Source organism: Aricia agestis, chromosome 1 (genome assembly GCF_905147365.1).
Source record: "Aricia agestis chromosome 1, ilAriAges1.1, whole genome shotgun sequence".
Taxonomy (NCBI): Eukaryota; Metazoa; Arthropoda; class Insecta; order Lepidoptera; family Lycaenidae; genus Aricia; species Aricia agestis.
In genome coordinates, this window is record NC_056406.1 from 21,638,702 (window position 1) to 21,655,785 (window position 17,084).

Below are 17,084 nucleotides of genomic sequence, written 5' to 3' on the forward strand. Positions count from 1 at the left end.
GAACAAAAAGTTTTCATAAGTTCCTGGGTCATGGATGTGTATTAAATATGTGTATCATATAATAAATCTATAACGTGATAAAAATCTATAACATAAAATTATGGTCGACTATTGGTCGATGGCTGTAGTCTAATTTTATCGATATACGCCCATCCCTACACGCACACTATGGCAATTGCACACAAGCATAAAATGGCCACGCGCTGGCGAGCTAAGAATCCATCTACTTATATCCATAATCTATGGGTAACTACCTCCATGATCCATCACCATGGTTTCAACATGACACTCACATTGACACTACAGTCTGTCAAAAAAGGGCAATGCAAAAAAGTCATGAAATTAAAAAGTGGCAACATCGTAGTGTCATCCCTTTCAAATCAATCTTGAAAGCATAGATCTAAGGAATACCATGGGAATACCTATAGTCGGGGCAATTTAATAGGCCACATTTGACAGTCCAACAAAATTGAGCCTGGTAGCCTTGTAACGACGCCATAAAAAAATAAATATTTTGTCATTGTTATTACTGCACAATTTATTCACTTTTTCTAATAACGATTACATATTTATTATAAACATAACCAATACGAGTTCTTTTACTATTTATTTTCACTGATAAACAATTTTTAACATAAAAAACAAATTATGATTTAAAGAACTGAACGTCGGTACAATGTTACGTCAGCTGACCTTTTTTCTTTTTAAACTCTAGGGATGTTACTCTAAAAATCGAAAGCGAATAAGTAGAATCAGATGCATTGATTAGTTGTAACGATATATCCCCATAAATTCATAACCACGTTGTGAAAAGTAACACATATTCATGTGAAATGAATAATGATAATACAAAATTTAACAGTTTTGATATTTCAAGTGAATAAATGCAATTTTTATAGTAAATTATGTACTTGTCTTATTTTGCTCCTTGAATTTACAAAAGAAAAAGTAATAATAGGACAGGAATTCGTTTTTGGTTTTATAAATAACATATAAAATTCAAATATTTATTTCAAGTCCGTATCGATTTATTCGTTTTGGTCGATGTTTTTAAGCAGCTTACCTCACTATGGAGATTATTCTGACAGATGTCAAATGTGGCCTATTTATAAATTGCCCCGACTGTAGTATTATACCTTCATGCTTGAAAGAAGGGATGACACTACGATGTTGCCACTTTTTAATTTCATGACTTTTTTGACAGACTGTAATTTTTAATTTTGCGCATGCGCAATGTGCATTGGAAAACGAAACGATCGTGAATCGTGATCACGATTCACGACCAATGTTACGCTCAAATACCGAAATCGCTTAATGAGCGAAAAAATGGCTCACAACGTGGCTGTTTCACTGTGACCACATCGCGTTGTGAGCCATTTTTTCGCTCATTAAGCGATTTCGGTATTTGAGCGTAACATATATAAAGAATAAAGATTCTTGATAACGACTCATGACTAGTGATGTGCCAACTCGGCTGGTGTTGGTAGTTGGCCGCAAAATAAAATTCAACAATATAATGTTCGATAAGAATAAGTTTAGACAATTTATTGAAAAAAATATCCACAGCCGAATTATAACCTCCCCGTTTTTTGGAAGTCGGTTAATAAAACGAAGTACTAATAAAAACAAAATAAATACTTAGTGATTTGGCACTAATTTTCAAAACAAAACATAACCAACCACGATTAAATGGACGGTGGCGAACAAGCACGAGGTCGAAATGGAAATTCAGGCCGAAACTAGATTTTTGGCTGAAACTGGCCGAAACCGACATTTCGGCCGGTCACTAATAAAAACTAATTGCTCCGTGAGTAACAATAATGTGTTCTGTGATGAATAGGCTCTTGGATAAATTTTCTCCAGCCTCCATGTCGGTTTTATTCAGTTTTTTAACTGTTTAAGACTAGCAAGAGAGATTAAGCGCTTATTCCATTTCACTAAATTTAGAAGTTCTAGCTAGGATCCTAAATAGAAGACCAATTAGAAGCTTCTTATTCCACTTGTCCTTATTTAGTAACTAAATCAGTTGTGACCACGCGGCCAGACGTCTTCTTAATGGCTCCAGTTCTGTCAAAGCAACAAAAAATTGATCTTCTCCTGTTGGCTCAATGAAAATCAAAATAAATAAAAGGCGAAAAAGATGATTGAAAGAATTTTTGCTCCACGAGAAATTATGAATTATGAACTTTCTGAACTACTTGGAACCAGCAGACTTTAGAAATTACCTACGAATGCTATAATCTAGATTCTAGAGATTGATGAGCAGTTGATGTCAAAATTTAAGAAAGAAAAAATTACGAATGAAAATAATATACATATTATTTCTATCTTATTGCCATGTTTTTATTTTATTTTATTATGAGGGCCTGTTTTACCACTTCCTGATAAGTGCCGGACATTCAATCCACAACTTAACTTGACAGCTGATAAAATATGGAGAATCTGTCAAAAAAGTTGTGAATAGCCTATCTGGCACTTTATCAGGAAGTAGTGAAACAGGCCTTTAGTGTGTTCAACTTTTTTATTAGATTTTATTATATATATTTTACATGATAAAATAAATATAATTTAAGTAATTTTTATTTATTAAGCGCTTATTCCACTTATCCTAGCTAGGAAGTTCTAGCTAGGATCCTAAAAAATTTAGTCAAGTGGAATAACATTTAGAAAGCTAAGATCCTAGCTAGGTTAGGATCCTAGTTTTTTTAAAAAAGCGTTAAGTTTTTCATAAAAAAGCGTAGATAATGATTAGGTACCTAATTTTTTTGTTGACTTTAATACAGATTTAGCACTTTCCCACTAGAGAAAGGTTGAAACCATCTGGCAACACTGATTTAGTCAGTTAGAGGCCACATTTTTTCCGATTTAGTAGGTACACTACAGTCGGGGCAATTTAATAGGCCACATTTGACATCTGTCAGAATAATCTCCATAGTGAGGTAAGCTGCTTAAAAACATCGACCAAAACGAATAAATCGATACGGACTTGAAATAAAATATTTGAATTTTATATGTTATTTATAAAACCAAAAACGAATTCCTGTCCTATTATTACTTTTTCTTTTGTAAATTCAAGGAGCAAAATAAGACAAGTACATAATTTACTATAAAAATTGCATTTATTCACTTGAAATATCAAAACTGTTAAATTTTGTATTATCATTATTCATTTCACATGAATATGTGTTACTTTTCACAACGTGGTTATGAATTTATGGGGATATATTGTTACAACTAATCAATGCATCTGATTCTACTTATTCGCTTTAGATTTTTAGAGTAACATCCCTAGAGTTTAAAAAGAAAAAAGGTCAGCTGACGTAACATTGTACCGACGTTCAGTTCTTTAAATCTTAATTTGTTTTTTATGTTACAAATTGTTTATCAGTGAAAATAAATAGTAAAAGAACTCGTATTGGTTATGTTTATAATAAATATGTAATCGTTATTAGAAAAAGTGAATAAATTGTGCAGTAATAACAATGACAAAATATTTATTTTTTTATGGCGTCGTTACAAGGCTACCAGGCTTAATTTTGTTGAACTGTCAAATGTGGCCTATTAAATTGCCCCGACTATAATTAGGATCCTAGCTTTCTATATGTTACTTCACTTGACTAAATTTAGTCACCCAATCATTTAGTACTTCTAAATTTAGTGAAGTGGAATAAGCGCTTTATTAATTATTATTCAACTCGTGATCACTGATCAGTGATGACTGATGAGTGATGACTGATGACTGATAACTCGAGTTAAGCCCAACCACAGAATACAAATTACTCACGGAGACGCGCGAGACGGGAGAGCCCAACTCTCGAGTTATCTCGAGTAAGCTACTCGAGTGCGGAGTGACATCACTAACCATGAGTGATAAGAACATAGATAAAGTATTATAGTACCTCAATGGATAAGAAAAGAAATCGAAATCTCACTACGGCAGTGTTGCGAGATCAGTGGATTTTCCCCTAGATTTAGGGGGTTTTCGACTAAGTTAGGGGCAAAACAGGGGGAAAAAATATTTAGGGGATTTTTTAGGGGAAATTCAAAATACACGTCAAATACAGTTTTTTTTCGTTCCTAATATTTTTTACCATCTTTAAATTACTTGAGCACCACAACAACTTATCGAGGACCGAGATCGAGATTCGATATGTTGAAAAGATGAATACAGTTCGACAAGGCTTTAAACTACGAATAATAAAAACTAAGGAAAAGTAGCTCCGTCAAAAAACATGCTCCACAATACTTGTCAAAAGAGTGTACCTTAGGTACACATTTCAATACAATTGCAATATTTAGGTCATTGAGGTACTATATACTGGAGAGAGCCTTATATCGGTGTATAAGAGTCAAAAGCGTTTAATGGTATGTCCTACTTACTAGGATATAACAAAGTAGTCGGTCTGCATATTTCATGTAATAAAAGTGTTAATAAAGGTTTTTAGTGAACATTTAATGATAGATATTGTTGAGTTTTGTGGTTCCGCTAAATAATAAACCATAAGAATGGCCAAAGAATGCCTCAAACACGTGGATTTAACATTAAATACGTACGTTTTGAACAACGTTTTTTGGGCTTTTCAATCAGTATTTTTGTAAGCTAAAAAGATAATTTATAAGTTTTTTAATCCCTTATTCGTGCTATATAAGGCATTAGTGCTAAAAATGTCACATCAATTAAGAATTTGGCTATAAAAATTGCATAGCTTTTTACGTTGGTTTACGGATTCTCATCACTTGAACTATAGTTAATCGATATCATGAACTAATTGACTTTCTTTCCTGTATCATAATGTGCTTTGAAATAATCGACAAACAGAAATATTCAAGAAAAGAAATGCACACTACTTGTATGAAAATAAGCACAAAATTGCCACGCAATGGCTGGCTAAGACTACATCTATACTATAATACTTTATCTATGATTTAGGTGACCTTGAGCGGTACTAGGCTGACGTTACATGACAGATCAAAAGGAACCAAATTTAAAACGGTAATAGTGTGGGAGTTACGATTCCTTAGTTTTTATTGTTCGTAGGCTTTAAATGAATATGTCTAAAGGAGAACTGTCAAATATGAGGTTTTTGTATCATAGAAGCGTTAGTTCCTTTTCTCGCCACGTTCATATAAAGTCTTGTCGAGCTGTAATAAACTTTAGTAATATATTTTTATTGAATAATAATAAAAAAAAGAAAAAGTAATCTAGGGGATTTCTAGGGGGAAATCAAATTAGTTCAGGGGTACGGCGCCGAGATCATCTGGCAACACTGCGGTAGTCGGTACGTATTATGTCTATGGTCCATAGACTTATATATATATATATATATATATATATATATATAGCATTGTATGTTTATGGTACCATCAGTACCCAGTGTTGCCAACTATGGGGATTTCCCACTAAATTTAGTAGGAAAAAATAAATTTAGTGGGTTTTTAGGGGCTAAAATATCTTGGGGGTATTTTTGGGGATAAAAATGTTGAAGAATGGAATATTTTTTTAATAACAACCTTAAAGTGGCTCGGAACTTTGCTGCGAGAACCGCGACGGACGAAAATTCAAACGAAATACCACTTTATGACATAGGCTATAGGTTTCATTTTACTCAACCACTAGCTTTTACGCCACCGCCGCGCCGGCGGCAGCATAGGTCGCCACGTAAATGTCAGTAGAAAATGATACCTATATTCTATGTCATAAAGTAACATTTTATTTGATTTTTTACCGGTCACGGTCGCTTTCGGCATAGATCCCAAAGCCACCTTTAAGATGGAACTGCCGCACAAAGTACATGTCGCTATAATCTTTTGAGTCGTACCAGCTGACAGTAGGCTGACAGATTATATTTGTTGTCATTGTATGTAATGAAAAAAAAAAGATTGAAGTATTTAAAAACTGCCGGCCTGTTTCTTTGTTTGGCCTGTTGAAGGTGTATTACAGCGTTTTGAGCGCTTAGTAGAACATACCGCAAGAAATTTTAAATATTTTGATTTTTTGGGGAGTTTTTGTTGAAATTTAGTGGGTTTTGAAGTTGCTTTAGGGGGAAAACGTTTTGAATAGTTGGCAACACTGTCAGTACCTACTACCATTATAGGTACCTACTACCTTATACCTAGTAGTTAGTACTAGCCATAGACATAATATATTTATAGGTTTATGGTACTAGCTTGCTACATAATATATTAATCTGTGCCTATAGTACCGACACCATGAAGGTTTGGGAATTGCGTCACCAGTATAGGTAACAATTCCAGTATGTATGTGAAGAAAAAGATAACTCACGTTGAATAGTTTTATTCCACATACACATGTATATAGTTCCAACACAGAAGGCACAAAGAAAGTTCACGAAGACGATATAATATAGTTAATAGCGCACAGCACAAAGAAACAGCGGAAAGAGAAAACACATAGAAAATAGAAAGTCTATAGCGCAAAAGTAAGCAGTTAGCGATACGGTTAGCGGCACACGTAATATGCGTGGCGCGGGGAGCGATTCCGACTAGACTACTGGCCGGCTCGAGTTGTACGCTCTGCGCGTACGCAAACAAAGGAACCGGTCCTGCTGTAGGGTGTGACGCGTATCGATAAATGCATGTCGATATGATGTATCGATGCATTGTATCGACATATCATATCGACATACGTGTTTGTGTATATGTAATGCTATACGTGTAAATATAATATTTATTATTATTAACTATTTATAAGTTTTAAGTTTAAGTTAGTTTTTATTATATTATTTATTATTTATAATAAAGGTTTGCGCTAATTATTTGTGTAGTAGGTGAGTAGCCTACACCACCCCCCTCCAGAGACCGTCATGGGCGATAAAAATCTGGAAATTTAACTCGACGTCCAGAACGAGTAAAATATTTTTTCTGGACATCTGGTAAATGCTCAAGTGTTGTATGGTCAGACAGTATGAAGGCCGGTTTTATGCGGTCTATAGATACTGTGACCTCTTTGCCTTTGAGCAGTATTTTAAATATTTTGTCGTCCCTCGACAACACTTTATGGGGTCCTGAATAAGCAGGTTGAAGAGAGCCACGTGCTGCGTCTTCACGAAGGAAGACATGGTCAGCGGTAGCAAGCTCCTTATAAATAAATACTTTAGGGCTTGAGTGTCGGGAAGCAGCTGTGGGTTGTAACCTTCTAGCAATTTGCTTAAGGCGGGCCGAAAACTCAGACGTATCGGTAGTACCACCGTCTGCAGGGTCAAAAAATTCGCCTGGCAACCTTAAAGGCTCTCCATATACTAGCTCTGCAGAGGAGCACTGGAGATCCTCTTTAAAGGCAGTTCGTATGCCAAGAAGGACCCATGGCAAGGACTCGGTCCACCTGTCGTTGGCATGGCAAACTATGGCAGCCTTAAGCTGCCGGTGGAACCTTTCCACCATGCCATTACATGCGGGATGGTAAGCTGTCGTCCGCCTGTGGTCAAAGCCAGTGGCTTTCGAAAGGCACTGAAATAAGGCCGACTCAAATTGCCGACCACGGTCGGTTGTGATTTGAGTGGGGCAACCAAAACGTGCGATCCACGTAGACAAGAGCGCTTGGGCAACTGTCTCCGCAGTCATATCATGGATAGGTACCGCTTCCGGCCACCGAGTGAATCGATCGACGGCGGTAAGACAGTAGCGATACCCCTGCGATAGCGGCAAGGGACCCACAAGGTCTATATGGATCTGGTGGAATCGCACTCTTGGCAAGGTGTATGTACCTAGCGGCGCAGTCACGTGGCGGCTGACCTTAGCTTTTTGGCAAGCCATGCATGCACGAGCCCATTGTCTGCAGTCCCGACGAATGCCTGGCCATACAAAGCGCTCTGCGACTAATTTGGCAGATGCACTGACACCGGGATGGCTTAACGAATGCAGGCTATCAAAAACCTGCCTTCGATAAAATTTCGGCACAAAAGGCCTGGAGGTCGTTGTACTAACGTCGCAGTACAGGGGTAGACGACTACCAGGCACCACAAGCTTCTCCAATCGCAGGGATGTGCCGTCTGCTAGAAGCTGTTGCAATTCAGGGTCTGAAGCTTGACTTTGGGCTATGTCTTCGAGGCTCACCGGCGTACCCAGTTCCTCAATCCGCGACAACGTATCGGCAACCACGTTATCCTTGCCGGATATGTGTCGGATATCAGAGGTGAACTGGGCAATAAAGTCAAGGTGTCTATACTGCCTAGGCGAACAGTTCTTTTTCCGTTCATGGAAAGCGAAACTGATCGGCTTATGGTCAGTATAGATGACGAAGTGCCGGGCCTCAAGCATATGCCTAAAGTATTTAATGGCCTCATAAATTGCAAGCAGCTCCCGGTCATATGGCGAATACTTCACCTGCGACGGGCTAAGCTTGCGGGAAAAGAAAGCCAGTGGTTGCCATGCACCGTTTTTAAACTGTTGCAAAACGGCGCCGATCGCTTTGTCGGATGCATCGGTGACTAAAGCAAGAGTAGCAGTACAGTCAGGGTGGGCAAGCAACGCTGCGTCTGCTAGGCTGCGCTTACACGCGTTGAAGGCTTCAAGGGCTTCGCCTGTCAGGTTGACGGGTTGGGAGCCTTTGATAGGGCCTTTAAGAAGCGCATGTAATGGAGCCTGGACCTCAGCTGCTCGAGGAAGAAATCTCCTATAAAAATTTAGCATACCGAGAAATGCCTTGAGCTGACGCACTGTTGAAGGAACAGGAAATTGGTTGATCGCCTGCACCTTGCTGTCCAAAGGCTTGGAACCGGCTGCCGAGATAGAATAACCTAAAAAAGTTACCTCAGGCACACCGAAGATGCACTTCTCCGTATTTATTAGCATGCCGTACTCCCTGAGCCTGTTGAAAAGTTGGCGGAGATGCTTCTCGTGCTGCTCCTCATCCTGGGAATAGACTAAGATATCGTCTAGATATACAAAAACGAAGTCTAGGTCCCGGGTAACCTCATCCATGAACCTTTGGAAGGTTTGGCCCGCGTTCCGAAGTCCGAAGGTCATAAATGGGAACTCGAAGAGTCCAAAAGGAGTTATGATTGCGGTCTTCGGAATATCTGCAGCACTGACAGGTATCTGATTGTACGCCTTCAACAAATCCAGGGTGCTAAACACTTTGCAGCCAACAAGATCATGGGCAAAGTCGTGAATGTGTTTAATCGGATACCTGTCAGGCACAGTGCGGGCGTTCAACATGCGGTAGTCACCGCAGGGACGCCAACCGTTGTCCTTCTTGGGTGCTAGATGGAGAGGCGAAGCCCAGGGGCTCTGTGAAGGGCGAGCCGTTCCATTGGCAATCATGGCCTGGAACTCTTTCTGAGCTATCTTTAACTTGTCGGGTGCTAGACGACGTGGGGTACAGGAAACTGGAGGGCCTGGTGTCGTGCGAATGTGGTGAACAGTGTTATGAGTTACTGTGCGGTGTATACCGGTTGGACGGGTGAGCTCGGGAAATTCCTTAAGGATTTTGTGGTAACGAGTCTCACCTGTCAATATTTTAACAGAGGCTATGTCGGAATCCTTTACAATTTTAGCGTTACAAGATATAGAAGTGTTACAATCAAGCAATCTTTTGTTGCGGCAATCTACAATAAGATTATAATAATTTAAAAAATCTACGCCTATAATAGGCTTTGTAACATCAGCTACAACAAAACGCCAAGGAAACACTCTACGAAGGCTAAAATCTAAATTAAGGTGAACATAACCATAAGTACTTATACTAGAACCGTTCGCAGCACACAAATTATAGTCCGTTTTCGTACGACGATCACGCAGCAAGGACCGGGGGAAGACACAGAGGTCGCTACCAGTGTCGACCAGGAATTGCATCTTCGACTCGCAATCCGTCACGAACAGGCGACCAGTTGAGTTAGGGCAGTCAGCAGTCGCCATTATCGACCGCCCTTTGCGTTTCCCGCCATGTAGTCGCAGGGCTTCACGCATCTGCTGGCTTTCTCCGCATATTTGGCATGATACCAACAGAGCGGGAACTTGCGATAGTTGGAGTCGGATCGTCTTGACCTGGATGTTGATACTCTTCGAGCAGGTCCCGATGATCTGGAACGTGGTCGGCTTCTTCTACCCGTCGAGAGTCGCTGAACCTGTCGTCTCAGCTCGGCTACTTCCCTGGCTAACGCGTCCAGTGCAGATCCAGGAACAGCTTGGCTGGTGGACGCCACAGCTGGCATGGGAGTGGCCAGTTCATGAACGCGATCGGCCAAATCCGCGAGGTCCTCGATGGAAGACGAAGATGGTTGACCAGCGAGCACTGTCTGGATACCGTGGGAGAGTCGGCTTGTCCAGATGGTCTTCAATAAATCCTGAGAGACGTCGGCACCGGCGAGGCTCTTGAGGTGACGCAGGAATTGCGAGGGCTTACGGTCTCCAAGCTCCTCGTGCATCAAAAGCTGCTTGATCTGCTTTTCCCTCGATGCCGACAGCCGTTTGATCAGCTCCCGTTTCAAGGTGTCATATTTATTTGCTGAAGGTGGGCTGATGATTATGTCCTTAATTTCTCTGGACTGCTCCACGTCCAGGTGGCCAATGACGTAATTAAATTTTGTCAGGTCATTTGTGATACCTGAGATGGCAAATTGTCCCTCCACCTGCGCAAACCATATCTCTGGTTCTTCCGGCCAGAATGGGGGAACACGTACACCGACTTTAAAAACATCGACATTGGGTATCGACTGTGTCCCCTCACTAGCAGCATCGTTCGACCGCGTGGCAGATTTTGTAGGCATGGCGCTAGCGTCGTGAAATTCCTTGTCCATATTCTAGGCGTGGTCACCAGTTTGGGAATTGCGTCACCAGTATAGGTAACAATTCCAGTATGTATGTGAAGAAAAAGATAACTCACGTTGAATAGTTTTATTCCACATACACATGTATATAGTTCCAACACAGAAGGCACAAAGAAAGTTCACGAAGACGATATAATATAGTTAATAGCGCACAGCACAAAGAAACAGCGGAAAGAGAAAACACATAGAAAATAGAAAGTCTATAGCGCAAAAGTAAGCAGTTAGCGATACGGTTAGCGGCACACGTAATATGCGTGGCGCGGGGAGCGATTCCGACTAGACTACTGGCCGGCTCGAGTTGTACGCTCTGCGCGTACGCAAACAAAGGAACCGGTCCTGCTGTAGGGTGTGACGCGTATCGATAAATGCATGTCGATATGATGTATCGATGCATTGTATCGACATATCATATCGACATACGTGTTTGTGTATATGTAATGCTATACGTGTAAATATAATATTTATTATTATTAACTATTTATAAGTTTTAAGTTTAAGTTAGTTTTTATTATATTATTTATTATTTATAATAAAGGTTTGCGCTAATTATTTGTGTAGTAGGTGAGTAGCCTACAAAGGTATAGGTAATACTATCCTTAATCTATGACCACAGAGTACTTTATTATATACTGGAATAGAGACCTCACTCTCTTTATTTTGTGGAAACCGCAATAAAGCGCCATCTGTAACTTTACAACGGTCTAGTACCGTCGTAAAGTTACAGATGGCGCTTTATTGCGATACTATGGATTCTAGTATTACTATAGGTACCTAAATATTTGTAGAATATTAGATGTACATTTAAAATTAAAATAAAACAACAGAATTTTTATAAACTTTTAATATTACAAGAACATTATTAACACAACACTTCTACAAAGTACAAAGAGTCCTAACTCAGTTCTTGCACAGGAGCAATCTCACAGCACTTACAATTTACAAACACACAAACCGGAGGAACGGAGGCTCTACTCGACGGACATATGCACAGAAACAAACAAATTTCTCCGTAATTCGTAAGCCGCAAGAAAAAAGCGAAGACGCATATCTATGACGGATAATACGTAGTATCCCTAAGTAGTCTGTGAACGGATAGCACCACACTCACAGATTACTAGTATATATTTGTACCACACTCTTCTTCTTCTTTTTGATAATGGCTCCTTTTTTTTTTTAAATAAGGGGGCAAACGAGCAAACGGGTCACCTGATGGAAAGCAACTTCCGTCGCCCATGGACACTCGCAGCATCAGAAGAGCTGCAGGTGCGTTGCCGGCCTTTTAGAGGGAATAGGGTAATATGGGAGGGTAGGGATGGGAAGGGAAGGGAATAGGGGAGGGCAGGAAAGGGAATAGGGTAAGGGATTGGGCCTCCGGTAAACTCACTCACTCGGCGAAACACAGCGCTTAGCTGTTTCACGCCGGTTTTTTGTGAGGCCGTGGTATTTCTCCGGTCGAGCCGGCCCATACGTGCCGAAGCATGGCTCTTCCACGGACAAAGCTCTCCTTGGTGCTGTCTGTGTTAAACAAGTGTACGGTGTACTACTTTTATAAAATGAGTCTGTTGAGAGTACCTAAAACAACGCAAACATTTAGGGTTAGTAACTACTATACTGTACTCGGCGAAACATGGCGGTAGCGGTCATTGACTCCCTGTCAAAAACTTGTCATTTTCTATACAAAGCCGCGATTGACAACATCTGACACTTCATTGTCAATCGCGGTTTATGTAGAAAATGACAAGTTTTTGACTGGGAGTCGATGACCGCTATCGCCACGTTTCGCCGAGCACAGTATAACTAATTACAATTTTATTTTATTAGTATCAATAAATGTACATAACACTTTAATAAATGACGTATTTACAAAACATAACACAGATTTAAAATTGATAGGACGGGGAATGGTTGCGGGGAGAAGATCATATAGGGAACAATGGTTATTAGGACAAGAAAAAAATATATGATCCAAGGTACCTTCGTCTAGCCCACACTCACAAAGGGAACTTCTCTTACCCTAATTTTTGCAAGAAAGACAGGCGAGCAACAATGTCCGAGCCTAACTCGACAAATTGTAGAACACACGGTTTTACATGCTTCTTTAGCACCACACTCGAAAACAAAAAGTTTGATTGACTTTAACATCTTTGTTGGGATATTTTTTATCGATGTTACCAGAAGGAAAAATAATATTATAGCTGTTATGTTACAAAAATACAACACAGTACCTTTTATTGAAAATATTTTATTTTAAAATACTATTTTCATAAAAGATTCTCAAATTTTTTATATTTACATCAACGATATCAAAATACTTAGATACGACGTATACCGTCAAAACTGTAGCAATGTTTTTGCATGCAAAATGAGTATCGAGAAAATATTGTCGTCCTTTTTTGTCTTACAGTAATAGCATATACTAGTTTCTCTTTCGCTCATTTTACGCTTTAATCGAATCGAGAAAATACTGTCGTCCTTTTTTGTCCTACAGTAACATCATATACTGCTTTCTCTTTCGCTCATTTTACGCTTCGCCTTGATTTTTCTCTTCAATAATTTAAATATTAATAAAATATTAGTAATTGTGAAATATTTACACCTTCGGCTTTATTTGTATTCCTCGTTTTGTTACTGCACTGTCGGAAGGCACACGACGGCATTCTGGAGCGAAATGTAGCGAAAAACAACGCGGTAATAAATGAATTAAGCACGTCCGGCTGTTACCGCGTCCTAAGAGCGTTTTCACACGAGACACGACACGACAAAATGCGGAGACGACTCCAGGCGCCATACATTTCTATGTACCGTTTTCACACGGCACCGCACGACACATGATTTTGAGACGACAATCAGCTATGTCGTCACGTTTTTTGTCTACAGATAATATATAAATTATAATAAATTCTTTATTGAAAAATTGTTAAATAAATAATCATAATCTAACAGCCTTCCAAACTGCATAGCGGTTTTCTGGCGAGCATTACGCCGCCATATTACATTTAAATCATACCTAGTATTATAATATGGTAATAATTAACATTTAACATTTTTTATACTATACATAAATAATATTATATTATGACTACGTTTTATAATAAGCTTAACTATCAGCTTAGGACCCCAACAATAGATGACATATTTTAAATAAGTAATGGCTGGTATACACGTATAAATTGCTTATCAAGGTAACAGCTAAATTTTAACTTAATTTTAAGTTATTAATTGCATGTAAACACAAAATTCAATAGCAAGTAGCAAGTTCAAATTTAGTTAAGTAAGTACCTATAAAGTCATTTAAGTTAATCTACTAAATATCTACTTAATACGTGTAAACTAGCCATAAGTGAATACGGTGTCGCGTCGTCGCAGAAATCGTCGCTCGTGTGAAAACGTTCAAACGACAGACTGTGACAGTCTGTCGTGCAATTTATATTTGTCTATGAATCGTCTCGTGTCGTGTCTCGTGTGAAAACGCCGAAGGCACACTGCTCTCAGATGAGTGAGCTCACTCATTTCAAGGGTGACACATTTTCGCGCTGACGATTGTATGGAATGCCTTTTCTAACGTTCTAATTCTATGATTTACATAATTATGTATTTTAGTTACAAATAACTCAGTAGTGACATCTAGTACAATTTATAATAAAATCTGATGCGAAAGCTTTACAAGCGCCATCTCTTATTTTGCGACGGAGTTATTAACTATTATTATCCTACCAAATTAAAAAGTAAGCATTTCATACAATAATTGGGTACTTGGCTGGTCTTCTTTATTTTGGAGGTTTAAAATTCTTATGTTACCGTCTAGTAATCTGTGGTTACCGTGTCAAACATTCTAATGGCGGCTCTCGACATAGGCTAATGCCGGCTCTTGATATAGGCGAACGCGTTGGCCAACGCGTCTGCAGACGCGTTGGCCCAATGTGTAGAACGGGCGTTCGCGCGTTGGCCGTAGGTATTTAGACGTTGGCCGACGCATCTGCGAGCTTGCCGCGCGGGTCGGAAATGTCGGCAAAAGATCAAAGGACATTTGTCGCAAGCTTCGTGCTCCATCCACACATAGGCCGCGCGATCAGTTTGCCCGGAGTTATAATTATGATAATTATTATCATATGTAATAATTTTTGTATGTAATAATTTAATAAATAATAAGTAGGTAATAAAATAATTACTTATATTATTTTAATATTATAAAATATTATGTAAAAGTGAGTTTATTTCTTTGTTTGTTACGTTTTCTCGCCTTTTATTTATTTATTTCCAGAATACTCTTTAAAAACTTTTTCTTGTCCACATTTACAAAGTAATTATAAGCTGTGAATAAATAAACAGCTGCAGCTGTTAGCGACTAAACATCCATTTTGAATCCGTCCGCACATTGGCGCGATCCAAAGCATACTGAACGACCTTCCTATGTGTGGATTACTCACAAACGCCGTTGCAAGCGCACTGCCAACGCGTCTGCAGACGCGTTGGCCCAATGTGTAGAACGGGCGTTCGCGCGTTGGCCGTAGGTATTTAGACGTTGGCTAACGCGCGAACGCCCGTTCTACATATTGGGCCAACGCGTCTGCAGACGCGTTGGCAGTGCGCTTGCAACGGCGTTTGTGAGTAATCCACACATAGGAAGGTCGTTCAGTATGCTTTGGATCGCGCCAATGTGCGGACGGATTCAAAATGGATGTTTAGTCGCTAACAGCTGCAGCTGTTTATTTATTCACAGCTTATAATTACTTTGTAAATGTGGACAAGAAAAAGTTTTTAAAGAGTATTCTGGAAATAAATAAATAAAAGGCGAGAAAACGTAACAAACAAAGAAATAAACTCACTTTTACATAATATTTTATAATATTAAAATAATATAAGTAATTATTTTATTACCTACTTATTATTTATTAAATTATTACATACAAAAATTATTACATATTATAATAATTATCATAATTATAACTCCGGGCAAACTGATCGCGCGGCCTATGTGTGGATGGAGCGCGAAGCTTGCGACAAATGTCCTTTGATCTTTTGCCGACATTTCCGACCCGCGCGGCAAGCTCGCAGATGCGTCGGCCAACGTCTAAATACCTACGGCCAACGCGCGAACGCCCGTTCTACACATTGGGCCAACGCGTCTGCAGACGCGTTGGCCAACGCGTTCGCCTATATCAAGAGCCGGCATTAGTCGAGAGCCGCCATAAGACTGTACACCCCAGGGGGTGTGCACTTCTGTGTCGGTGAAAGCTCAACCACACATAGATATTTTTACACTAGTTGCGCTGGTTCAAATGTTTGCCACTATTAAAAAGAATCCATTATGGTAGTTTTATTTTTTTAATTTCATCATGTTTTCTTAGAAAATATTTGTATTGATTGATATTTCTGCAAATTGTTTTAGAAAATTTAATTGGCAAAACATCAAAGCTGTTTAAATTATCACGAACTAAAAGCTATTTCATTATTTGAACAAAATTAGAAATAAAATATTTGTATTTTTATAGACATCTGTACTGGCAACATAAATAGTTAGTTCGCTATCTGTAGTTAGTTTATTTTCAAGTGAAATTCTGAGGTTATATTCTTAAATATTTTTTCGTATTTTGTTCATTAACAGCAAATTTACGTTAAGTTGACTATAATATTATGTCCTCCGTAAAATCCTGTGTATGTTTTTATGCCAGTTATAAGTTGACACTTTAAATATTGAAAAATAGACTCCTGCCATGTTTATGTTGTTGTGTGTTTGTGTTTTGTTTATATTGAAAAATCGACTTCGAAACTGTTTTTCTTGTGCGTTAAACAAATATTGAATATAGAAATTGATCATAATCCTAATGTGTTATAGTGTTATTGAATTTCACGCAATTATGATTCATATATTTTCATATGGCTTACCGGAAGTCAATGAAAGTTTCCTTTGGAATAAATAAAAATTTTGAAAAATTGTATGAATCTGTTTTATTTCTGTTTGTTTTCATGCGATAACTGTAAGAATGGATCTGTCAGAATATATTATTCCAATTAAAATGTGGTATTATATATTCTGATAGTTCCATTCTTTCGGATTTATTAATAAAGAGTATCGCCACCCCACCCAGCTAAAAATTCAAATTTCCCGCTATAGAGAATGGTAGAATTTTAAATTTCCCGCCAGCTGACGTCATCGCCACTTCAGCGCCCTCTGCCCCTACTTCGCAGGTACTAAAGAATTTGAGGGGTACACTTTTTTCTATGAAGTTCCGCTTCTTCTCCTTGTGAGTATAGTATTCGTTGGTACACCCTGTCTATGACCGACACCGTCACACC